General features: G+C 47.1%; 1 long non-coding RNA gene across 7 annotated transcripts in view; it reads right to left on the bottom strand.

Annotated features, from left to right (window-relative positions):
- Positions 1-1,143: 1,143 nt before the first annotated feature.
- LOC140629957 (uncharacterized) overlaps positions 1,144-25,686 on the bottom strand; it is a 31,728-nt gene continuing 7,185 nt past the window's right edge. For 2 of the 7 annotated variants that reach the window (XR_012027753.1, XR_012027754.1), the window contains 7 exons: positions 9,998-10,149; positions 9,718-9,838; positions 9,343-9,447; positions 8,685-8,844; positions 7,656-7,823; positions 6,217-7,205; positions 1,150-1,591 (listed from right to left, as the gene is read on the bottom strand). This is a non-coding gene — a long non-coding RNA (uncharacterized lncRNA). Of the gene's footprint in view, positions 1,592-6,216; positions 7,206-7,655; positions 7,824-8,684; positions 8,845-9,342; positions 9,448-9,717; positions 9,839-9,997; positions 10,150-19,508; positions 19,627-25,686 lie in introns of those variants that run through there. The other 5 variants (XR_012027749.1, XR_012027762.1, XR_012027759.1 and 2 more) reach the window with 4 other exon arrangements.

The following is a 25,686-nucleotide window of genomic DNA, read 5'->3' as shown; positions in this document are numbered from 1 at the left end:
ACCTGGGTGAAGGCACCACTGCTCTGTGTTGCAAAGGAAGGCTGTACCCAGAATCACAGGGGATGGGACAAAGGGACCAGCAGTCATCCTACCCTCCTGTCATTTTATAAAGGGCACATGGGAAAGGAGAGAGACAACACAGGCTAGTGACAGCTCATTGACCATGTCCATGTTGCCAGGTTTGCTTTCATGTTTCATTGATTTTTTTTTCTGATTAAAAATTAGACACTTCTCATTACAGAACATTCAGAGAATACAGAATGGGCACCAAGAATAAAATCAGGGGTGTCTGGGTTGCTTAGTGGGTTAAGTGTCTTACTCTCGATTTTAGCTCAGGTCATGATCTCAGGGTGGTGAGATTGAGCTCCACGTTGGGCTCTCCACAGGGTGCGGTGCTTGCTTAAGATTCTCTCTCTCCGATACCACTTCACACCAGTGAGAATGGGGAAAATTAATAAGACAGGAAACAACAAATGTTGGAGAGGATGTGGAGAAAGGGGAACCCTCTTGCACTGTTGGTGGGAATGTGAACTGGTGCAGCCACTCTGGAAAACTGTGGAGGTTCCTCAAAGAGTTAAAAATAGACCTGCCCTATGACCCAGCAATTGCACTGCTGGGGATTTACCCCAAAGATACAGATGCATTGAAACTCTAGGACACCTGCACCCCGATGTTTATAGCAGCGATGGCCACAAGAGCCAAACTATGGAAGGAGCCTCGATGTTCTTCGACAGATGAATGGATAAAGAAGATGTGGTCTATATATACAATGGAATATTCCTCAGCCATTAGAAATGACAAATACCCACCGTTTGCTTCAATGTGGATGGAACTGGAGGGTATTATGCTGAGTGAAGTAAGTCAATCGGAGAAGGACAAACATTATATGGTTTCTTTCATTCGGAGAATATAAAAAATAGTGAAAGGGATTAAAGGGGAAAGGAGAGAAAATGAGTGGGAAATATCAGAGAGAGTGACAGGACATGAGAGACTCCTAACTCTGGGAAATGAACAAGGAGTAGTGGAAAGGGGAGGTGGGCGGGAAGACGGGGCGACTGGGTGATGGGCACTGAGGGGGGCACTTGACGGGATAAGCACTGGGTGTTATACTACATGTTGGCAAATCGAACTCCAATTAAAAAAAAAAAGATTATCTTTCTCCCTCTGCCCCTCCACACCTTAAATAAATAAATAAACAAATAAATAAATAAAATCAAAATCCTATGAAAGATGGTTACCCAATGGAGACCAGCAGCTTAGAAGTGACCTTTCAGAACAGCAGAGTGGACAGGCTGGAGGATCCGGGTGACCCTTCTATATTCCAACACCCCCCACGGGCCATGTTTTCTGACATTCTTCTCTCCAGTCCATGGCCAGGTGTTTGAAGCTTTGCCTCTGCTGCTTCTCCACGTTCAAGGACAGAAGGAAAATGGCTGTCCTCTGCTTCATCCTGCAAGTGTTGCTCACTTCTGTCCCCAGGTGGGATCATCCAACCACCAACTTCGGGGAACCCTGGTTCACTGGGAAGTTTAATTGTCATGATGGCCATTTTAAAACCCCAACAAAAGCTTCCTGGATTTGAAAAAACATCCTGTAAGACAAAAATGGTTTTTAAAAAATGTTCTAATTCTACTTTTAAAGGTATTTAATCAAAATAACTTCCTCTTCTAGATAGTCCTTTAGATCCTATGGAATATGCTATGCCACGTTTTAATGAGCATCCCATTTTACCCATGGACTATTGAGATTCTTAAAAAGAATTTTTCTGGGAAATGCCACGGCAGCTTACATGCATCCCAGCAGTACTCCTGCCAAAGCATTGTTTATTTGCTGTAAGTGTTGTGCATCATGGATGAAGACCTTCCCAAAGTGAAGGAATGTGAAGTAAATCTCTTGCTTTAATGTCAAGTCCAGTTTCTTGCTGCATATTTCTCAAAATGAAGCTCTCGTTCTCAATATAATGCTTATTCCACCTTGACTCCAAGAAAGCATTGCTATACATACTTCTGCACTTCTAGTAGGATCTTCCCTTTTTTTCTTTCTTTTTGAACTTGAAATAGATTTTAGGCCTTCCTATGAAAAGAAATGTTTTTAATCTTCAAGCATTGCATTTAGTGGTAGTCATCAGGTGTTACTTCAGAGAGCAACTTGCTGTGAGAGGGAGCTATCTGGTTCACTACATGGTACGTGAAACATGCCAACCAAAATCCTCTTGGGGTACACTCTGCTGTGGTGGCACAAGGAGACCAAATATCTTTAGTTATATCATCAAAGAAACTGAATCATATATGTCCATAAGATGAGATTAGGGAATGGAGGTCAAAGGTGTGGACTTGGCATGACTGGACTAGTGTACCTGGCTATTCCTTTATTTGCTCTTTACCCTCTCTCAGCCGGGGGTGGGGGTGGGTAGGTAAGGGCTGCTCCTACATAGGGTTCTTCTCCCCTCCACTGCTGAGAGTCTTCCTGTGGAGGAGGAGACTGCGAGGTACTATCTGCACCCACCCAGGGGGTGAGGGTCAGTGTAGGGCTCCCAGTGTGTAAGGGACCTGGAGGACCAGAGGCCCTAGGCAGCCTCGGTGTCCAGCATCTGGACAACCTAGCAGAGCTCTGGGGGCCTGCAGCTGGTGCTGGCAGGGCCTGGGAGGAGCTGCAGGCTGGCCAGACATCAGGCTGACAGCAGCAAGACACCTTCTAGAAACTGCTCTAGAAATCACCCCAAGAGGGAAGGCACTCTAGTTGCTCTGCCTTGTTCAAGGCCCCTAATCATGACTTGGCCTAATCATGACTTGGCCTAGTGAGGTGAGTTGGGCTGGGCTGACCCAACTGCTGATGCCTTGAAGGACCATACGTGACAGCTGCATCCAGTTTCTAGAAGCTTCATGGTGTGAGCCACAGGGTTGTAAGCAGTATTTTCACATGTTCCCTTTCCTGGATGTGACTCCTAACATCTCAGAAAACAGGCTAGATCTTAATTCTCATACTGGCAATGGAGCAAGATGCCCTCCCCACCTAAACCCTGGGTGGTTACTTTGGCCTCTAAATGCCAGTAGCACTGGTAGCTTCAGCATCTACTCACATTTTCATTAGTGGTCTTGATGATGATGGTGATGACGATGATAAAATACACACAAATTACTATGGCAACCACTGTTAAGTATAGAGTTGAAGGGCGTTACATTCACATGAATGTGCAGCCGTCACCACCGTCCATCTCCAGAACTTTTTCATTATCCCGAACTGAGATTCTTGCTATCTTGTTGTATGAATAATTTCTTTTGTTCTATTTCGTCTTGCCAAATAGACTGTTAATCCTTTGAGAACAGGAAAGAGTGTACACAGGTCCCAGCACGCGTCCCATTTGTAATGGGAACTCCAGTGAATATCTGATGGCTATCAGATGCATCTTTGTGGATGTCTGCTGAGCACTCAGCTTTTCAGCTTCCTCAGGTGCAGAGTCCCTGTGTATTAAACTTGACCACAACTCCCAGGCTGTCACTGACTGGGTCAGTACTGGGTCCCTGACCAACCAGGACCAATAACGGTCACTTTTCAAGGCCTCAGTTTGGGACAGTCTAACTTATTTCAGTATGTGATGGGAAATATAACATTGAACTGAAAAGCTGTGGAGTTCCTAGACTTCAGATAGATGAGACTCTGTGATGAGATGAAAGAGAAAGAAAGAACGTGCGTGTGAGACAATGTGTGTGTGAGGATGTATTTGAGGGGTGCCTGGATGGCTCAGATGATTAAACATATTCCTTGGGCTCAGGTCATGATCTCGAGGTCCCAGGATTGAGTCCCCATTGGGGATCCGGGCTCAGTGGGGAGTCTGCTTCTCCGGCCCCCTCTGCCACAGCTCCCCCTGCTTGTGCACTCTCTCTCTCACAAATGAACACATAAAAAAATACACATTAAGAAAAGAAGAAAGAATGTACTTGAGAGTCTGTTGGCAAATGTATGTGTAATAAAATGTGTGAGAGTGTGTATGTAAGAGTGCATATAAAAAAATAAGAGTGCATGTATGTAGGAGTGTGAAGGTGTGAGAATGTGCGTGAGAACTCTGTGTGTAAAAGGGAATTGTGAGTTTGAGAGTTGTATAAGAGAATATATTTGTGAGATAGTGTATATCTGAGAGTATGTGTGAGTGGAAGTATGAAAATATTTGTGAGAATGCATGTATGAGAGACTGGGCTGTGCGTGTGTGATAACGGGGACTGGGCGTGTGACAGAGAGGTGGTGCGTACGTGAGAAAATCATGTGTTGAATGTGAGAGAATGTGAGAGAGTGTGTATGAGAATGTTGTGAGAAGACGTGAGATACTGTCTGCATGTGTGTGAGAGTATGTGAAAGTGTGTGTGGTAACGTGAAATAGGTTGTGAGCATGGGATTGTGAGTGTGTGCAAGCACGTGAATGAGAATGTAGGAGAGAGTTGTGAGAGAATATGTGTGTGAGGGTGTGTGAGTGGTTGCAAGAGTGAATATGAGGATTGCATATGGGTGTATGTGTTGAAATATGTGAGAATGCATGTATGAAAGAGTACTTGAGTGTAAGTGTGAGGATGTGTATTGGATGAGAGTACACATTTGTGATTATGGAAAAGAATGTAGAAGTGAAAATCTGTATAACAGCACGTATTGAAAGAATGTGCTTGTTAGAATGTGTGTGAAAGAGTACAAGAATGTGAATGTATGTGAGCATGAGAGTGTGTGGGCAAGCGTGTGAAAGAGTGCTTATAGTTATGTGTGGGAGCAAATGTGTGTGAGAGAACATGTTAGAGTGTGTGAAAATATGTAAGAATGTAAGAGGATGAGTGTGAAAGTTGTGTGAGAGAATGTGAGTGTGTTGAGAATGTGAGAGTATATGGAGAGTGGGCTGTGTGTGAGTGAGTGGTTGTGAGTTTGAGTGTGTTTGAGTGTGAGATTATGTGTGAGGGAGAACACATGGGTGAATGTGTGTAACAATATGCATGTGAGTGTGAGAACGTATATGAGAGTGAATGAGAGTCTGTGTATGAGCCTAGTGTGGCAATTAGCCATTTCTTCTGATGCCACTATTTCTTAAAATCATCCCTTTTCACAATTACTTTTTACCTTCTTCCTGTGATTTTAACTGTTTATTCTTCTGTTTTGCCAGAGCACATCTTTGAGAAAAAAAGAGAGAGAGAGAGAGAGAGACTTGCAGACACTAGGAGACTGGCATGTTCAAGTGTCTGCTCTGTCACACCCAACAACAGTTCACCCAGAAATCCAGTGCTGGATGTGAATTGTTTCCCCTCAGAATTTGGACACTGGTCCATTTTTGTCTTTGAGAAGTCCAATGCCATTTTGATTTTGGAACTTTTTAAAAGCTAAGAGTGGCCTATATTTTTTCCCTTCTCTTTCCCCTGGAGGAAATCCTGGGATCCTGCCTTTATCAGCACCATTCTTAAATTGCACGGTTAGGTACTTGATGGAAGTCTGTTCATTGGGCAGATATTTGGTGGGTTCTTTCAGTGTGGAACTTCATGTCCTTTAATTTGGGGAAATTTTCTGAGGTTTTTTTTCAATATTTTATCTATTTACTTATTTATTTGAGAGAGTGGGTGAGAGAGAGGGCATGAGTGGCAGGGATGGGCAGAAGGAGAGGGAGCAGCAGACTCCCTGCCAAGCAGGGACCCAGACACTGGGCTCGATTCAAAGACCCTGAGGTCATGACCTGAGGAAAGGCAGACACTTAACTGACTGAGCCACTAGGAGCCTCCTGGAGTTACTTCTTTTGTTATTTACTCCTCCATGGTGTTCAGGCTTGTTAACTTCTGTTTATCAGCAGTTGGACACCTTGAATTTATCTTCTAATTTTATCTTATATTTTGATGTCTGTTTTCTTTTTCTACTTTCTGGGAGATTTCTTCAGTTACATCTGTAATGTTTCTGTTTCTGTTTTTTTTTTTTTTTTAAGATTTTATTTATTTATTTACGAGAGACAGAGAGAAACAGAGTCAGAGACACAGGCAGAGGGAGAAGCAGGCTCCATGCAGGGAGCCTGATGTGGGACTCGATCCCGGGACTCTAGGATCACGCCCTGGGCCAAAGGCCGGCACCAAACCGCTGAGCCACCCAGAGATCCCCTGTTTCTGTTTTCATACTTTAATCTGCAAGAACTCTTTTTTATTCTTCCATGCTATATAAAAAGAATTCTTGCTCATGTGTGTTGGATAAACTGCATTCTCTTACCTCTGCAAGGACGTTAAGGATAGAAATATTTTCAAAGTGTTCTTTTGCTCCCTGCACTGTCTTTTCTTTTCCCTGAGTTCTTCTGCTCTGTTTGTTTTGTCTCTGTTTTCCATGCTGGAATATCTCCCCAAATGTGTGTCAGTGTTTACTTGTCCACATTAGCATGCATAAGTCACTATTCGAGAGTGAGTTAAAGCTGATGGGGAGCCCTGTAGTTGCCTGGTGGTCCTCACTCTAGAGTAGCAGTCAGCAGACATTTTCTGTAAGGGAGCAGATAGCACATGTTTTAGGCTGTGGGGGATATATAGTGTCTGTTGCCACCCCTCCACCCTCACTCTGCTGTTGTGGTGTGTTGTAACACGAATGAAGCCACAGACAACACGAAAATGAATGTGAAGGGCTATGTTCCAATTTATTTACAAAAGGGAGCAGTGGGCAGATCTCCTGGCAGGGTGCCTCCTCCCCCTTGCCCTCAGCTGTCCCTAGCATCCCTGGGACCAGAGCCTTCCTGAACAGGTTTCTCCAGTCTCTGGTATGGGTTGGGTGTGTTGGGTTGAGTAGTCGCCAGCACATGCAGGCTGAGGAAGCAGAACTGGGAGTTCCTGCAGACACCAAGACTGCTTGCAGGTTTTCCCTTTAAAGCCTCCTTCCAGGGGCAGCAGGAAGATCCCAAGGTGTTCACACCTCAGCTCGCCTCTGGTTGGCTCCCGTGAAGCTAATGTGGCATGAGCTTCCCCCAGTTGCTAAGTCATGTGCCGCATGTCCATCTACTCTCCATCTCCCCAAACTCCCCAATTTATCATTTCTGTTTGTTTGCCTTTTTTCTTAGGCATTCGTAACTGTTTTTCCCTTGCCGTCATTTTGGCACAACCTCAGGAGGATACCAGAATATCCTACGCATCTGATCTGCCATGTTTAAGCAGGGTTCTCCAGGGAAGTCGACATGTTGACAAAGGTCATGCGGAGGATGAAGTCAGGGGAAGAAAAATCTAAAAAGAAAACAAAATGGGAAAGAAGAGAGGATGGAGGCCAGGAAGTAAAACATTTGAATTTTGGGTTTCTTTCCACTAAACACGGGGCAGTGAAATGTTAAAGCCTCTTTTACTTAAGTCTTCATTCTCTCAACATTAAAAAAATAATAACCAGGAAGAAATAAAATAATAAATAGCACTGAGAGGTACAGTTTGCCTTAGAGACTGGAGCTGAAACACTGAGAGGTTTCTCCAGTTCCCTTTCTCCATGTTCGCATTCAGGGGAAGCCAAAAAAAATTGTACTAAACATGAAATATGACTTTCAGAGACCATTACTTCTGAGAATAGTATTATTTCTGACAATATTGCAGCCTTTTCTTCCTTCCCCAGGAAATTTTAAGGCAGGAGTCATACTGAGATCAGATGTAAAGTAATCATTGCTTCGGGATGACGTAGGTGTTAATCACCATGGTTGTCTGCCAAGGTGTCCTGTCATTCCAGCCATTCAGAGGGAGCGCAGTGCCGCTATCCGAGGGCTCCTGGATCGGGATGTAATGTCACTGTGACTAATTTTATGCAGCTAAAATGTCATGGGGCGCTCTCAGGATTAAATAATTGAGTCTTGAAGCGCCGTCCTTTGAGAAAGGAGAGAAAATAGTAACGTTCTCTAAACAAAAGCATCGTGTCACACCACCTCCACCTCCTGTGCTCCATGCATCACATGTACACGCAGGCATGCACACACATACTGCATGCACGTGCACACACAGGTATACACACATGAGCACATGCAGGTGCACATAGCACACATGTACATGCATGTACATGCAGGTGCAAATGCATACACATGCACACCCCAAACTTGCTGTTTTTTCCCTCGTACAGATTTCTCTTATCTGATTTATAGTTTAACTTAGAATTGTAATGCATCTGAATGTGGACTGTGGAAGAACGTCGGAGCCTAGGTGTCCCGGACCCCATCAACTTCTCAATGTGAACAAGGGTGAGCAAGGATAGCTGAGTAGGAAGGTCTGCCTCTGCCAGCTCCCTCCTGTGGTTACACTCTACCTCCGTTCCTTGGATGTGAGCTAGGGAGTTCAGTCTGACCTTGGGGATTTTAAGGCAAGGACAAACTCGTTTAATCCCAAATGCAGACCCTAACCAACTCCCTGTTTATTAGATGAACTCACTGCAAATAAGGTCAGCGACTTGCCCAAGGTGAAAGAGTTGGAGCCAGCATCTGAGCCCAGGTAGGTGGGTTTGGAGTCTGGTCATCCCCCATGGGGCTGTGGGTGCAGGTGTCATGGTCAGAGGCAGGGGACCAAGAAGCCTCAGCTTCCCCCAGGGCTGAGAATGAAGGCGGCAGTGAAAGGGGGAACATCCACTGGTGCCGAGCTGACACCTCCTGGGACCCAAAGACCTAAGTAGTGGGGCCTGGCCACGGGCTCTTCATCTGAGCCCCTAAACTACTGCATGTCCCTGGAAAGTCACCTGACCTTCTGGGTCTGTGGCCTTGTCTGCAACGTGAGGAGACTGGACCACATAATCTCTAGGGCTCCTTCTGACTTTCAAATTCTGTAATTCAGATGCTTATCTATAGACTTGGTTGTGATCTGTTGTTCCTGGAAATTATTTTCTATGAACAAGAACAAGCTTCTGTTGTAAGAAAGAAAACACTGTCAGTGGCCAAGCGATGTAAGTTCCAGGGACATTTCCACTTTGCATTCACAAATACACTTAGTATTATGCCTGATTCCAGCAGCTCAGCAAACCATCAGTCTCCTTCCTTTAGCCCTGCGCTCAGGACCAGGTCCTGTAAACCCTACTGCCCTCAGCCCTAAATATCCAGAAAGTGCCCGTATGTGTCTGCCCTCACGACCTAGGCTCTGAGCCTAGCCACCTGCAGGTCCTGCCACCATCGGGCCCATGCCTCCATGCCCGCCCCCCCAGGCCACATGGCCAGGGCAGCCACAGTGAGGGCCTAGCGCATCAGCCAGTGATGACTCTGCCTTTCTCACAGGTGCAGTTTTCTGGGGTTTTCCCAATGTCAGATTACCCTCTTCACTCAGATGTCAGCTTTGCTATCTCCTTCCATTTCAGTTCTGTGCTTACTCCCCCCCACACACACCCCCCCACCGTGAAGCACTTGTTTACCTGTCTGGTTGCTTGCTTCTCTTCAGTCTCCATCCACAGAATGTCAGCTGCTCGGTAGCAGGGGCATGGCTGCTTGTTTGCTAATTTATCCCAGCATCTGGAGTCCTGCTGGCACCCAGTAGGTATTCAGTGTGTGTAATGATGGATGAACAAACTCTAGCTAGGGGAAGAGCACATGTCTGCCAGGGAGCAGAGCTGGAGTTGAACTCTCTGACGATTAGGGGATTTTGTGCTCCCAAAGGGCAGACGCTGCAACAAGCCTTATCTGTCTCGTAGCTCCAAACTCATTAAATGAGGGTTCACCTTCAAGCATTAGATATAAGAAAATAGGTAGGAATTGGTTTTCCTAGTTAAGAATTCACAAAAGATACCTACTTGTTCTTGATGTTTATGTTTCTTTCCAGTTTGTTCTAAGTTATGTATTATCCATCCACCAATTGATACTACTAACAGCCAAATGAAGAGTGTGTTTTCTCCTTCATCTCTTGTGTAATTCCTGTGGGATGATGAGCATCCCTATAACCAAAGCATCCCTGTCCTCTTTCCAAGGATGGCATAGGACTATCAGGACCACCTGTCCAGCAGTCCCTTCCCATCCCCCCTGCCCCCAGCACGTTCCAGTGTCCTGGTGTCCGTGTATCAAACACCTACTCACCAACAACACTTCTTCCCTCTCAGACGCTCCACCAGCACAGGGACAAGGTCAAGTAGGAGGCAGATCACGGCTGCAGGCAACAGTAGAACAGGCCACCAGAGAGGCCTGTAATGGCCTGAGTGCACTCGGGGTGAATGAATCTGGACCCGAATCTGTGGGCAAGAGGCAGGATATCCCAGCAGAACGCATGTTAGCAGCACAGCAGGGGCCAGGCGCTGCCAGACTCACAGAAGCCAAAGAAATGGGTGTTTATCTTGCACCCCAGAAGAGAAGGGATCTGACAAACGGAGGAAGAAAGAGGCGAGTGCTGGGGATCCCACTGGGAAAGACGCAGCAGATGGATGAGAGTGATGTTGGTGAACGGCTGAGTCCTAGTCCTCTCCGCTCGGGTTGAATCTTGCTTGGAAGAGAAGATTAAATACGTGACTATTTCTAGAACTGGAGAGATGCTGAAGCACGTGGGTGCCAGCCAAATCTGATTTTTTAGTGACAGCAGACAGCCAAACACACGCTCCTAAGATGCTTGTAGTAAATCTGAAAGGTCATCAGGAGTCCTAATTAATCTGTCAAAGGGGAGTGTATTGTGGGGAGAGCAGTGCGCCCTGGCCTTTCTTACATTTGTCTTACCTTTGGGGGTGGACTTGTAGAGTTATGGAGAAGTGCCACCTCTCACTGTCTCCCATGTGCTCCCTGCCCTTGCCCTGCGCCCTGCCCAGCAGCTCCCCTCCCACCACTGCCTGTACCCCAGGCATCAGCTTCAGAGGGTCTCTCACTCAGGGCTGGATCTGCAGAACTTCAGAAAACCCTTTTCTTTACTCTTTTGCTCAGTGACTTGGTGGAAACAAGAAGAAAGAGTAAGATGGAGAGTGTAGGGGTGCCCAGGGGGCTGTCGGTGAAGCATCTGCCTTCGGTTCAGGTCACGAGCTCAGGGTCCTGGGATGGGGCCCCGTTCCATGAAGCCTGCTCCTCCCTCTCCCTCTGCCTGCAGCTTCCCCTGCTTGTGCACTCGCTCTCACTCTCTGTCGAATGAATAATTAAGATCTTTTAAAAATGAATAAATAAAACAGAGAGTATATTTTGATACAACAGGGGAAGGAACAAGCTACCTAGGACAGTTGCATTTCACTCAACCCTGCCCACAGGCTTCCACACAGAGGACATTTCAGGGGTGAAGTTCTCGTGTTTATTGCATCAATAGTTGGGAATCTCTCCCCTAGTTATAAACATACCTCGTTTTTACTTGAAAAATAGCGTTTTAACCAAATATCTCTTTCAGAGGATGCTAAAAGTGATCTGGCAAGAAACGAAAATGTACGGCTTTCTCTTTTATTTTATTTTTTTGAAGATTTTGTTTATTCGTGAGAGACACAGATAGAGAGGCAGAGACACAGGCAGAGGGAGAAGCAGGTTCCTCGAAGGGAGCCCAATGTGGGACTTGACCCTGGGACTCCAGGATTAGCCCTAGGCTAAAGGCAAGTGCTCAACTGCTGGGCCACCCAGGTGTCCCTGGCTTTCTCTATTAAAAGGGGTCCCATGCTGACCTCCAAGGAAGGCGAAACCTTTTCACCTGTGCTTCCAAACCTTCCTTTCTCTCCTGTCCTGTTCTCTGCTGAATCTGCCCACCCCTTCCCTCTGCGCACTGGGCCTGGTGCCGACTATTAATGGAGACTGCAGGTAAATACTGTGGGGAAAAACACCTGTGAGGGATCTTTATATCCGCACAAGGTCTGGCTTCAGGAGGACTAGCGAGTCATCGATGTGGTTACTGTGCACAAATTGTTTTTTTTTTTTTTTCTGGATGTAACACTGGAACATTGTCTTCAAACTGCAAGAGGAAATTGCTTAGGATGTGTACATGAAAATGGAGAACAGGCTTCTAACCAGGACATCATGAGAGCTCGTGATGAATTTGAATCTGTACACAATAGAGCTCATTCACACTTCAGGGCAACTGAAATGTCAAATAATTCTTAAAGCATAATGTGTGGCTTGTTAATCCCTGCAGAAGTCCTCATGCCCTTTGTGTGGTGGAGAAGACAGACTGGGAACAGGGTGGAGTGAGAAGGGGACACTCGCCCAGACCCCCTGCCTCCCCTGTGTGCCCTGCGGTGCCCAGAGCATGCTGGGCACACACGAGCACCCTCTGGTGCAGTGGTGAATAAGGGAAGTGGGGCCCAGCGTCCTCACAGTTGGAAAGGTTCTACCAACTTCACCACTGGAGACAGTGAAGTTTGCCTGAATTGCTAATTCATCACTACAGCCATGCTCCTAGTGATTAATACATAAAATACTCTTACAGATCAATAAGAAAAAGGCAACCAATGACTTCACTCCAGAAGAAAAATGGTCAGGGTTCCTGGGTGGCTCCGTCGGTGTAGCATCTGCCTTCTGTTCGGGTCATGATCCCGGGGTCCTGGGTTTGAGTCCAGAGTCGGGCTCCCTGGTCAGCGGGGAATCTGCTTTGCCCTCTGCCTCTGCCTGTTGCTCACACTCCTGGTGCACTCACTCTCTCTCTCTCTGTGTCAAATAAGTAAATAACATCTTAAAAAAAGGAAAAGTGGTCAAAGATCTGAACAGGTATTCACAAAAGAAAGAATTGACAAGGTCTGCGAATAAATGGAAAATACCCAAATTCACAAGCTGCAAAAAAAAAAAGCAAAACAAAAATATGGTGATAGACACCTTTTTGGGCTCCAAAGATAGCAGGCCTTTCCCTATATGTGATGATGCCCAGTGATACCAAAGGTCTGGGACGCAGGCCCACCGTGGGGTGCCAGCGGGAGCACACATGGGTACCTCTGCCTGGAGGGGATTCATGCTTGGTGCACAGACAGGCCCAGCTCCAGCAGCATCGCATCCCTGCTCATACTGTCCTCCCCCAGGAAGACCCCCGGAGGAGCCAGGGGTGAGCACATGGCTTCAACTCCATCAGCACGCTTTCCACAAGATGAAGACACAGAAAGAACCCCTGTATTAGGTGACAGGCATGCGGCATCTCGATTCTCCCTTCCTCCCACTGTGATAGGACTTGGCCGTGTTTATATTTATTTTTTCTTATTGGATTCATGTGCACCAAGTTGAAATCATAGGAATCCTGGGTTCATGAAAAATTGTCATGGGCGTTTTTATGAATTTGTGTCTCTATAGCAATGTGATCTGTGCCCGTGAGCCCACCAGTCAGCGCAAAAGCTAGAACCTTGATGATAACTCATCCCGGCTGAGGGGACTCGGGGCTGTTCTCTCCCTGGTGTTTCTTTTTACATTACATCATGTCATATTACATATGTGTGTGTGTATACTGCAGGAAGGGGATTTCTAATTGATTTTTAACTTTGCAAAAGAAGTAGCATGCTGTCATCTTTGAGGCTTATTTTACACATTATGGTATATTGCCGTAATCACTGCATTTTGACCGCCTCTACTTTCTGATTACATCATAATGTATTAATTCACGTTCGTACCGATGAATACCTGAAAAATTTCCAGGTTTTTTTCTCCTGAGCTGCTGATCAGGAGCCCATAGGATAGGGGCACCTGAGTAGTTCAGTGGTTGAGCGTCTGCCTTTGGCTCAGGGTGTGATCCCGGGGTCCTGGGATCAAGTCCCACATTGGGTTCCCTCCAGGGAGCCTCTTCTCCCTCTGCCTGTGTCTCTGTCTCTCTCTCTGTGTCTGTCATGAATAAATAATTAAAAAAAAAGAATGCATAGGACAGTCCCATATACATCTGCTGGTGTACGTTTGCAATTTTTCTTGGTGATGTTTTCTGGGGCTGTCCTAGTCAGATGATGTAAAGCCACAAGACCCATCCTCTCACCGTCTGGAAGGCAGACGCCTGAAGTCAAGGCGGGGCTGTGCTCTAGGGGAAGGATCCTTCCTTGCCTCTCTCATGGTGCTTCCTGGTGACTGATGATCTCATTTATATTACATGTTTGAGATGACAGAATTTTAGAAATGGAAAACCTATTGGCAGTTGTCAGGGGTTAAAGATGAAGGGAGGGAAGGCAGGTGAGCTAGAGAAGGGGTTGTTGGTGTTCAGAGCAGCCATGTCCACTGGAGCCAAACAATGGAAGGAGCCCAGATGTGCATCAACAGATGAATGGATGAAGGTGTGGTCTACACACAATGGAACACTCCTCAGCCATCAATAAATGAAATCTTGCCATTTGCAACAACGTGGATGGAACTGGAGGGTAGTATGCTGAGCAAAATAAGTCCATTAGAGAAAGATGATTATCACATGACCTCACTCATATGTGGAATTTAAGAAACAAAACATGAGAAGGGGGAGAAACAGAGAGAGGGAAGCAAACCATAAGAGACTCTTAAGGACAGAGAACAAACAGGGTTGATGGCAGGATGTGGGTGGCTGCTTTGTTGTTATTGGGGGACTTTTTAAAAAGATTTATTTTATTTATGTATTTATGTATGTATTTATGCATGAGAGAGAGAGAGAGACAGAGACAGAGACACAGGCAGCTGTGGGAGCCAGATGTGGGACTCAATCCCAGGACCCCGGGATTATGCCTTGAGCCAAAGGCAGATGCTTCACTAACTGAGCCACCCAGGTGCCCTGGGGGACTTTATTTTCATTTCTGGGTTTGAAGTCCCATTTCCAATGACCACGGTCAGCAGAAGTAGAACCATGCTGTATGTCATTCATGCCAAGCCTCAGTTAGTTACAAAACACCCCAAAGGGGGAAGGTCATGGCTTGACTTTCTTTCCATCAAAAGCAGACAGTCCTAGGGTTCATTTCATGATGTTCCTAAGAAGGTCCCCCATGGGGTGCATGGTGGCCCCAGTTGGAGAGTGCATTGCATTCGGCTTCCTTCCTGATTTCCGTTCCCTAGAGCCGCACTCCCGAGTATAGCACTGCACAGCAGCCTCCGCTGCAAGCTCCACTTTTGGTTGAACCAGGCTAAGACACCTCTGCTACTGAAATTCTCATTATATAGGAAACGAGGGAGTGAGAGTCGGTGTTCTTTTGTGCTTCATTGATGGAGGAAAACAAATTCTGTCATGATCCATTCTGAGCCTTACATGAAATATCAACAACTATGACATAGTTTGTGTCTCACCTAATTTTTTTTGAGTTTCTCCTTTTACCTCCTGAGAAGTTGTTAGCGGCTGATGGGGCGAGGTCCCTTGGAGGGTTGAAGAGTGAGCGTAGAGCCCCAGAGATGGGACGCAGCTGGCGAGGAGGCTGAACGAACAGGGCTGGGGCTTCAGGACTCAGCCGCACGGCAGGTACTGTGCCACAGAAGCCAGGGCTTGGAGAGTGGGCCTGGCGGGCATGATAGCAGCTGGGCCTTCGTAGAGGCTGTCGGGCTGCTGTAAATACCCTCCACACACCATTTACAGTTCATAACAGCCTCTGAGGGAGGCCTGAAGACCCTCTGCATTCCTCATATGAGGAACAAGGCAAGGATGAGTCTTCTCCCATTGGCCTTCTCAGTACCCAGAGCTGGTGGGTCCAGCTCCTGAGGCTGGGCTTTCAGAAGGAGTGGGACCGCTGGTGTTAAATGCCCCACAGTGATGGCAACTGTCGTATTTTAGGCTGAAATTTCCATGGGAGGCTTTTCATTGGCTTTTACGTGTCTTCATTTCTGCGGCTCAGGCTGTGGCTCAGCACAGCGTCGTATTCCTCACTCACACGGTCATCACAGTAACCTCAGACAGGTCCGAGATTGTCTCCCTCCAGCCGTGCTGAGTGCTTCAGATCTCGGCCCAGGAGAATGTAAAAGCTTCAGTCTCCTTCCTCTTGTGGCCGGACGTCAGACCCATCCTACTACTTCTATAGCAATTTCCTGTGTTTTCAAGGTAAGCTTCAAAGATCATCGAATCATGAAAGTGTAAAAGCTACACTTTTAGCAGTCACTTCCCTTAGATTCATAAACTGAGACTCAGAGAAGTGAGGAAACTGAACACACGACTCATGCACGATGAGTCTCCCTAAGAACTCTGGCTTCCTGCCCTCTCCCCAGGCCTCTCTCTGTGGCATCCCAATTCAGAACATGTCCTGCAGAGGTCGGTGTGCCACAGAAAGTTGCAAGATGTTTGCTACACAACATTTGAAATTAAAACTCCCCCTTGGTATAGACAGCAAGTCTAAACTGATGCTACTGCCAAGGCCCACCTTTGAGAGCAGTGATGATAGTAAGGTATTGTCACGGAGTGAACGTCCCTGTTGCCCACCTTCTCTGAGATCTATGTGTTGAAACCCAGCCCCCCCGCCCCCCCCCCCCACCCGGGGTATTAGGAGCTGGAGCCTTTGGGAGTGATTAGATCATGAAGGTGGAGCCCTCAGGAATGGGATCAGGGCCTTCGAAGGGTGGCCTTTCACCGCACGGGGACCCACAGTGAGAACACAGCTGTCCCCACTCAGACCAGCACCCTCCCCAGAACTCGACCATGTGGGCACCGGGGTCACGGACTTCCAGCCTCCAGAATGGGGAGAAATCAATTTCCGTTGTGTATAAGCCACCCAGACTGTGGTACTTGCTATAGCAGCAAATAGACTAAAACAGGTATCCTGGGGCACCTGGGGGGCTCAGTGGTTGAGTCTCTGCCTTCGGCTCAGGTCGTGACCCCGGGGTCCTGGGATCGAGTCCTATATCAGGCTCCCTGCAGGGAGCCTGCTTTTCCCTCTGCCTGTGTCTCTGCCTCTCTCTCTGTGTCTCTCATGAATAAATAAAATCTTTAAAAATAATTAATTAAAACAGGTATCTAGAAAATTTTGAAATAAATATAATTTCAATCTGCATGGAAGTGAATCCCCAAGGCCTATGTTGTTGAGTGGATGTTAGTATGTGTTCAGCCTTGAGCACCACGGGTCCTAATGGTCCACAGTTTTAAGATAGCGGTGTCTGGTCGAGGCTGCAGCCTGAGAGAAGTGTTTCATGATGCAATGATGGCTTTAATTACATGAACATGGAAACGTAACTGAGCTGTTGTTAATGCTCGTGCACCTTGATTGGCAGATTTAAGTAATATTTCCAAAAATGTTGTACACATACCACAGATGGTATAGGAGATTATTTCAAGTGACAGCCCAGCAAATGCATTTCATTTAAACATCTGTGCATTTATCCCATTTGTATTAAAATATTTTGCCAAACGCATATTTGATAATGCACTGGCACCCAGAATATACAAAGTTAAAACTCAACAACAAGCAAACAACCCAGATAAAAAAATGGGCAAAGACCTGAACCGATATCTCCTCAAAGGAGACACACAGATGGGAAGCAAGCTTATGAGAGGATGCCCTCCATCATTTGTCAGCAGGGAGACACGCACCCAAATGAATGCTGAGACACCACCACACAGCTGTCGGAAGGGCCAAGCTGAGGACACCATGTGCGACAGGGACAGGGGAGCAGCAGGAACTTGCACTCACTGCCGGCGGTAGGGATGTGGCAGGGGCAGCTGCTGCGGAAGATGGTTTGCTGGGCTTTTTACAAAAGCTACACACTCTTTCCCCATGATCCAGCAGTCACTCTCCCGGGTATTTACCCAAAGGACTTGAAGATTATGTCCACGAAAAAACCTGCACATGCATCTTTAGAGCAGGCGCATGCATCCTCGTCCAAGCCTGGGAATGACCAAGATGCCCTCCACAGGCGATGGGGGAATAAACGGTCTGTGCAGGCCGTGGAGTATTATTCAGTACTAGAGAGAAGCGAGGTACCAGGCCGGGAGGATCCACGGAGGAGCCTGGAGTGCGCACGGCTGGGTGAAGGAAGCCGGCCTGCCACGGCCACGGCCACGGCCACGAGCTGCGTGACTCCAGCTCCGCGACGGCCCGAGAAAGGCCGAGCTGTGGACGGAGCGGGAGAGCCGCTGCCCGGGCTCAGGAGCAGGCAGGGCCAGAGGCCGCACTAGCAAGCTGGGGCCGTGGGCACGTGCAGGCACATGTCAGGCCCCCAGACCGGACAGCCCAGGAGTGAACCTCCGTGTAAGGCGCGGTCTAGCTAGTACCCACGTATCCATATGGCTGCGTTCGTGGTAGCAAATGTGCCTCCTAACGCGACACGGGTTAATGGGAGAGAGCCTGTTGCCGGGGCCCGGGGGAGCACAGGCGGCTGCTCAATTCCCCTGTAAAGCTAAAGCTGTAAAAAGAATCTAGTAATTAAAACACCTCTCCGAGTTGTTGCTCAACAGCGGTTGCCTGTTGTTAGGAGCAGCCAGCAGGGAGGTGCCCGTCCCTGCTCTGGATCTGGGCTTCAGGCCTGGGGACCAAGGGGTGGCGGGGAACCTGCTAGGGGGATGACCTGCCACTAGGTGGCGCTCCCTCCCCCCTCCTCCTCTCTCCCTCCTGTGGCTCCTCCCTCCCTTCCCCTCCCTCCCTGCTCCCCCTCCCTCCTGTGTCTTCTCCCTCCCTCCTCCCTCTCTCTCCTCCCTTCTCCCTCTCTTCCCCTCCCTCTAGTGTCTACCTCCCTTATCTCTTCTCCCTTTCCCTTCCCTCCTTCTTTCCCTCCCTCCTCCCTCCCTCCCTCCCCCTCCTTTCACCCTCCTCCCCATTCCCCTTCCTTCCTCCTCCCTTCCTCTCTCTCCCCCATTTCTTCGTTTTCTCAGTTCTGTTGCTGTCTCTCCCTTTTCCCATTTCTGTGAGTGAACTGTCATACGATATCTAGTAATGTGAAGGCGGAGCCCAGCCCTATTCCTTTGGAGGAGCATGGGCCACCCGGGGGTGGGGGGGGGGGGGTGGGGGAGTGGCTGGGCACACAGAAAGGGGCACTGATTGGCATTAGGCCAGAGCCCACACTCCTGCACCTAGTGGGGTCCTGGCACCGGGAAGGCCATGGGGATTGCACAGCGTGCTGGGTGACGGCATGAGGCTGCTCTGGCTGGGAGCAGCTGTCCTGGGAACCACCCCCCATCTCCACACACACAAACTAAAGGGAGGGCAGTCCCACCGGTGAGCTCTTAGCTGCCCCTGGGCCCCCTTCCCCCTGCAGCCCCTGGGCCTCACCCCACTGTCCTGATACTTTTCTCTATTGCTCCCCAGGATTCTGATCCACACCCTGGCCCCTGGCTGGGGGATGGACCAAGTGTATCCAGAGACGCACTCCTGATACCTGGTTTTGCTTTTGGCTCCCCAGCCCAGACAGGGGTGTGTTCCTACCCAGACCACCTCCTCAGTCCCATGCTGATCCTGAGTCTGAAGGGCCTGGTCGCCATTGACAAATCCCAGTGTCTGAACAAAGGGATCAAAATCCCAAAATCTAGTGGGGGAAACAGACACTCAGATAACCAGGGCAAGCTATTACTAAAACAATGGCCAGGAGCAATTTGGCTGCAGGATGGGGGATGCCTCATTCAGATGAGGTCACTGGGAAAGCTGGATCTGACAGGAGCACAGGAGGCCATGAGTGTCACTGCTGTGGGGGCGCAGGTGGCAGGGGGGACTCAGGTTATAGTAGCCAGGTGAAGTAGGAAGGATCGTGAATGTCATGATAGAAAAACCTGACATTGAGGGATCCCTGGGTGGCGCAGCGGTTTAGCACCTGCCTTTGGCCCAGGGCGCGATCCTGGAGTCTGGGGATCGAATCCCACATCGGGCTCCTGGTGCATGGATCCTGCTTCTCCCTCTGCCTGTGTCTCTGCCTCTCTCTCTCTCTCTCTGTGACTATCATAAAGAAATAAATAAAAATTAAAAAAAAAAAAAACCTGACATCTCCTTGGGTTGGGGAAAAGGTGGTACATGAAATTACAATCAAATTAATACTTAGATTTTATGATAAAATATTGGTATCTATTTGATAAAATACCTGTATTTATCAAATAAAATATTATAATTCGGAATATGCAAAGAATTATAATAGATCAATGAAAATACATAAAACCGAATTATTAAAATAGGCAAAACCCAAAACAAAACAACAGGCAAATCATGGAAGAAGAAAAGCAAAGGACAGATTCAACCTTATTGGAAATTTAAAAAACTCAAAACCTCACAGGTTAGCAAAAATTGAGAAGTCTGGTAGTCCTAGGTGGGCGCAAGGACATAGAGCACCAGGAATTTTTAGACATTGCTGTTGAGAATGTCAATTCTTGCAATCACCATGTTAAACCCCAGCAGCTCCACTCCTACAGCCCAGAATATTTATATCCACGGGGAGTCATATAGAAGGATGTTCAGAGCAATATTATTTGTAGTAGCAAAGAAAAAATAGAAAATAGCTTAAATTTCATCACCAGAAGGGATTAAGAAGATTGCAGTATAGTCATACAATGCAACTGTTCACAGCTGTGAAAATGAGGACAATCCATACATGAGCACAATATGGAGCAAAAAAACCAGATGCCTCAGTGTATACAGCAGGCTGCCACTTGTATAAAGTGTGCAGAACGGTACAGCCTACAACCTAGAGATACAGAGGGAGCGGACACATGAAGATTAGCGCCGCATCTGGGGGTCACTGCTTGGAGGGGCCCAGGGAGCAGGTAGGACTGCTCTCACAGCCCCGGGGGGTGCGTGGTCCCCTCAAGTTGTGCAAAATGGTGGCGTGAGGACACAGGCGTCCAACTGTGATGTCGGGGCTGGTGGGGCGATGGGTGTGCAGGTATTAGAAGCAGTATTTATGTGCTTCTGTGCAGTTTAGCATTGCAGAATATATTTTAAAACAGATTTTTAAATCCAGAGTGCAGGAATTGGCAGAGCCTCTGAACATTTCAGCTCAGGAGTGAAAAGGTCAGATTTAAATTTTGGAAAGCTCGCTCTGCTGGCGGGGTGGGGGATGAAAGTGAGAGGCATGTTGGAAGCAGAGGTGACGGGGGGTGGGGGGGGAGCCTAGCCTGAAGACGGGAACCTGCAGGGCAAGGTGAGGCCCTGGCAGCCAGGCTGGGGAAGAAGGGATGGTGCTAAGGTTAGAGGAACCTGGTGGCAAGCTGCGAGGAATGCCTGAGATGTCACTGTGGGGACAGCAGGGCCAGTGCAGGAAAGCCCGCAAATCATGTCTGAAGAACTGAGACCATTAACTGAGTGGCAAGCTTGGCTGGAGGAAGGCCAGTCCAGGTGTGGGTGGGATGGCTTCAAAGCAGTGCTGGCACGTGGATGTGGGAGGACCAGGCAGGTGCTGGAGGGTCTCCGGGTCTCCACTTACTGGGAGGGGGGCACAGCCCGAGCAGCTTGGGAGGTGGAGAGGGCATCGCACAGGGTTGCCGGCCGAGATAGCAGACAGATGTAGGAAGCCACTGTGGGAGCTGGGGAGTAGACTGAGCAGGTGACTGGCCCCACGGGGACCAGGCCTCAGGGAGAGCGTGGGGAACAGGTGAAGAGAGAGGAGTGGCGTGGGCCCAACCTGGGAGTCCTGGGGGACCAGAGAAGGGAAGACCAGCTGAGAGTGGTTTGGAGGATCCCACGGAAGTTCTGCAGGGGAGGTGAGGCGTAATGGGGAGTGTGAGCTGCGGTGGGCCTGAGGTCCTCAAAGACACCAGGAGAGGCACAGAAAGTGTCAGCGGTGGTGGGGCGTTGGAACCTTTCCTCCGTCTGTTACTTGGTACCTTCTCAGGCAACGGACTCGTGTTTAGGATTCAAGAGGAATGGGGTAGGATGCTGTGCCTTCTTTCAGTGTGGCTCCATGTGGCTGCCTGTGTGCCCTCGACATCCCCAGAGAGGGGTGCTGGCATCACTGAGCTGCATAAATGAAGCCAGGGTCTACTAGTGAATTGTTAGCACATTTTTGTTTTTATTATAGCAAAGTGTGACCCTCACACCTGTGAGCCCTGGGAATGTACATGTTCAAGGATCCTTCTCCATTATCCCAACAGTTTCTCTCTAAAAAAATAGTGTTTGAAGTTTTGTGGTTGAAGCATAGAGCAGTGCTAGAATATCAAAACCGCCTGGGGACCTTGGAGAGCCACTTGTTGAACTTTCTAATTTTCCTGTTTGAAACCTAGCAAAGTAAAATGATGTCCTGGGGTCATGCAGCCTGACATCTGGAACAAAAACGTTACTGTCAGCCGCCATGAGCATGCTGGAGGCGAAAATGTGATGGAAATTTGTAAGCTTCACAGAGCGATGGTCACAAAGCATGGACTATAGAATGTTCCTGTGGGCTGTGTGTAAAAACGAGTTCACGGAACCTCAGCTGCAACCTACCTGGGCAAGGGGTACTGGGGGTGATCTGAGGTTAATCAGCTGGCAGGTAGGTGCCATTCACATAACACCTCTCATTTTTAGGGAAGAATTGAACAGATGCCCCCAAATATGAGACATAATTAAGAAAATTTCTGTGTTTTATCTACTCAGGAGAAGACTGATCAGGCCCTTGGCCCCCTCCAGCACAGAATGAAAACAGTCTAATCTCCCCGGAAGAACGGGTCGAAGGCTACCAGCCACGGCTGAACACTAGTGAGCCTGAGCAATCACTGCAGACAGCATCCCTACAGAATTCCATGGGAGGAATGGAAGTGCACACACGGATTGTACTCTGGGAATGACAGCTTATGTCACTTATGTTCATGTTGTACACTGCTTGGGGACGTTTTCTGGAAACAGAAATTCAGATTTATTGAGTGCAATTGAACAACTAGTCTATATTTTATTGCGCTAACTGGGAAGGATGGCTGCAGATTTTGGAAAGAGTCTGGATAGATTCAGTGGCCCTTCCCCAGAAGGTTTGTCACCTTTCCCCAGTAAGTGGAGGCTAGTGCCGCTTCTTTCCATGACCTAACATGGATTCCCAGCACTGTGAGGCACTAGACAGTAACATGAAGAAGTTCGTTACAGAATTGCGGGTCCATGATCAGTGTGTGAAGAGCGAGCATGTTATACATCCTACTGCATTCTAGGGTAGGAAATGGGATTCACAGTCGAAATATATGGATATTTCAGCCTCCCACCCCCCCGTGCAAGTGAATAAAGGACAGAGTATCATGTAAGAGGCCAAGGGGCTGGGAGGTGCTGGTGTGGGATGTGGGCAAACACGTGGGCAACAGATGGAGCTGCTATGGGTGCAGATTGGAAGGTGTCTGGAAAACAGCTCTACTGTTTCTTTTTTTAAATTTTTTAAAAATTTATTTATGATAGTCACAGAGAGAGAGAGAGAGAGAGAGAGAGAGAGAGGCAGAGACATGGGCAGAGGGAGAAGCAGGCTCCATGCACCGGGAGCCCGACATGGGATTCGATCCCAGGTCTCCAGGATCGCACCCTGGGCCAAAGGCAGGAGCTAAACCGCTGCGCCACCCAGGGATCCCAGCTCTACTCTTTCTTTCCATGAATCTTGAGCAAGAGAGTCACTTCAACTCCTTGGACCTCAGCACCCTCTTGTATAGAGAGGAATAACACTCCTTGTCTACCTCCAATTGAATTTTAAGGATCAAGTGATAGCACAAAGCATGTTATAGAAAGAGGATAAATAAGCATTATTTGGGAAGACTGCAAGATTTCAGAATGCCCCAAAATTGAATTTAAATGAGTCATTGTCCCTATTATTAGAGTAATATGAAAATTTTATTCAGAATGTTGATGTTTTGCCTATTCTTTCTTTAATGTTTCAGGACTGAATCTATTCATACATTTTTAAGAGAGTGGACATTCTATCTCTGTAATAAGTAGTCTTTGGCATAAAGAACCTGAAATCTGCATTCTCTTTGCAACACCGTTTTAACTTTCTGATAGATGAAACCCCAGTGTTCTCCAGTTCCTCTACTCAATAGTTTGGTAGACGCAGAAGTGAAAGAGCTGTGTCCTGAAGGGGGTGGCATAGTGCCTGGCACATAGTAAGCACTCAGGGGACGGTTAAGAAGATAGATAACAGAAGCAGGATAGACAGATGAGCCAAAGTGATCTCTTCCATGATCACATATCTGAACTTATCATCACTCACAGTTATTCTTTCCTCTGGTATTCTTTAGAGTCTCTCCGCCCCTAGGGGCAAACTTTTTCCTACCCATTCTACTCCATCACTGCTACTGAGCATGTCCTGTCTCCTCATTAAGCCTCATTCTTTCCTTATCATTCAAGACATTCACACATCATTTACTTTCTTATAGGAATATTTGAACATCATTCCTTATTTCATATCAGATGATTGTGCTTTCTGAAATCATGCTGTCAGGTGGGAGATCCCACGCCACCCTTGTGCCCTGCAGTCAGCTCTGCCAGTCCTCATGCCACCCCTTCCACATGGACTGTGCCCATTTTCCCGGGCTCCTGAGAGCTTCTAAGAGAGTCAAGAGTCAGGACCCATTGGCATCACTATGAATTCCTGCTTGGACTCAGCAATCATTTTATTCATCTATTTATTGTATCTTTTTATTACCATTGCTGTGCTTTTCAATTATCATGTTATTTCCATTTTCTTTGGTGTCAAACTAAGTCATTTTATCTCTGAAACTACTCCAGGCAGCATCAATGTCAGGTGGATTTCAGTGTCTAGTTCAATATGCAACTTGTGAATTTAAATGACTCTGGAGTGAAATGAAATTTGCAATCTCAGATCTTAGGTTCTCAAACTACTAGGAATATAATTTAATTTGCTCATCTGGTGAAGGAAAGAGTATACAGGTCCTGGAGACTTAGAGACCTGCTTTCTGATCTGAACTCCAAGACTTACTGTGTCATCTTAAGCAAGTTATTTAACCTCTCCCAACAAACATGTAAAATGGAATATAGTGCATACTTCTAGTCCTGGCATATCTAATAGAGATTAAATATGTAAATGTGCCTGGCAGCAAATGATTGATATACAGTGTTCTTGTTTTCCTCTTCATTACCCTTAGCTTGGATCCTATCTGCTGGTATTTAATTCTTGGAACCTGAGAACCAAACAACGACAACAAATTGAAAAGCCCCAAAATTTTAAGTCTTGGAAAGTGTGCTATTGCTAAACTCTTCCATCAAATTCTGAAAGGAATTTGACTGAAAGGAATACTTCACAATTCAGTCTAGGAGACTAACCCCATACAAAGACCAGAAAAACACATTACAGGACTTTATTTTTTTTTTTTTTCATTACAGGACTTTAAAAAAAAAAACAAACAAACAAAAAAAAGAACTACAGACTGATGTTCCTTATGAACACAGATACAAAAATTCATAAGAAAATGTTAGCAAGTTCATTCACTCATGACAGAAATTCTTACAGTGTAGGAAAAGAAGGGAATGTCCTCAATATGATAAAGGGCAACTATAGAAAACTGTAGCTAGTATCCTAATTAATAGCGACAGACTGAATCCTTTCCCTCTATTATCAGTGAGGGGGAAAGATAGTTGCCTTTACTAGGTCTACCCATTGGTACTAGAACTAGTATTACAAGTTCTGGGCAGTGCAATAAAGCTGGAAAAAGGGGGAAAAAAGGCTTCATATTGGAAAAGAAGTAAAACAGTTTATTTTCAGAAATTATAAGCATTTATTTAAAAAACCTCTTTTGGAACCCATAGCAAAAGCTACTATAACTTGTAAGATTAGCAAGGTTTCAGGATAAACAACCAATGTAAAAAAATAGAGCAATCAGTTTGACACTAAATAAACAATTATGTCTAACATGGCAGCAAAAGTATGAGCTACAGGGGCATCTAGGTGGCTCAGTGGTTGAGCATCTGCCTTTGGCTCAGGTTGTGATCCTGGAGTTCCAGGATTGAGTCCCACATTGGGTTCCCCACATGGAGCTTGCTTCTCCCTCTGCTTATGTCTCTGTGTCTCTCATGAATAAATAAATAAACCTTAAAGAATATATGAGC

The sequence above is a fragment of the Canis lupus genome, chromosome 1, assembly GCF_048164855.1.
Source record: "Canis lupus baileyi chromosome 1, mCanLup2.hap1, whole genome shotgun sequence".
NCBI lineage: Eukaryota > Metazoa > Chordata > Mammalia > Carnivora > Canidae > Canis > Canis lupus.
This window is presented reverse-complemented; position numbering and strand designations above follow the sequence as displayed.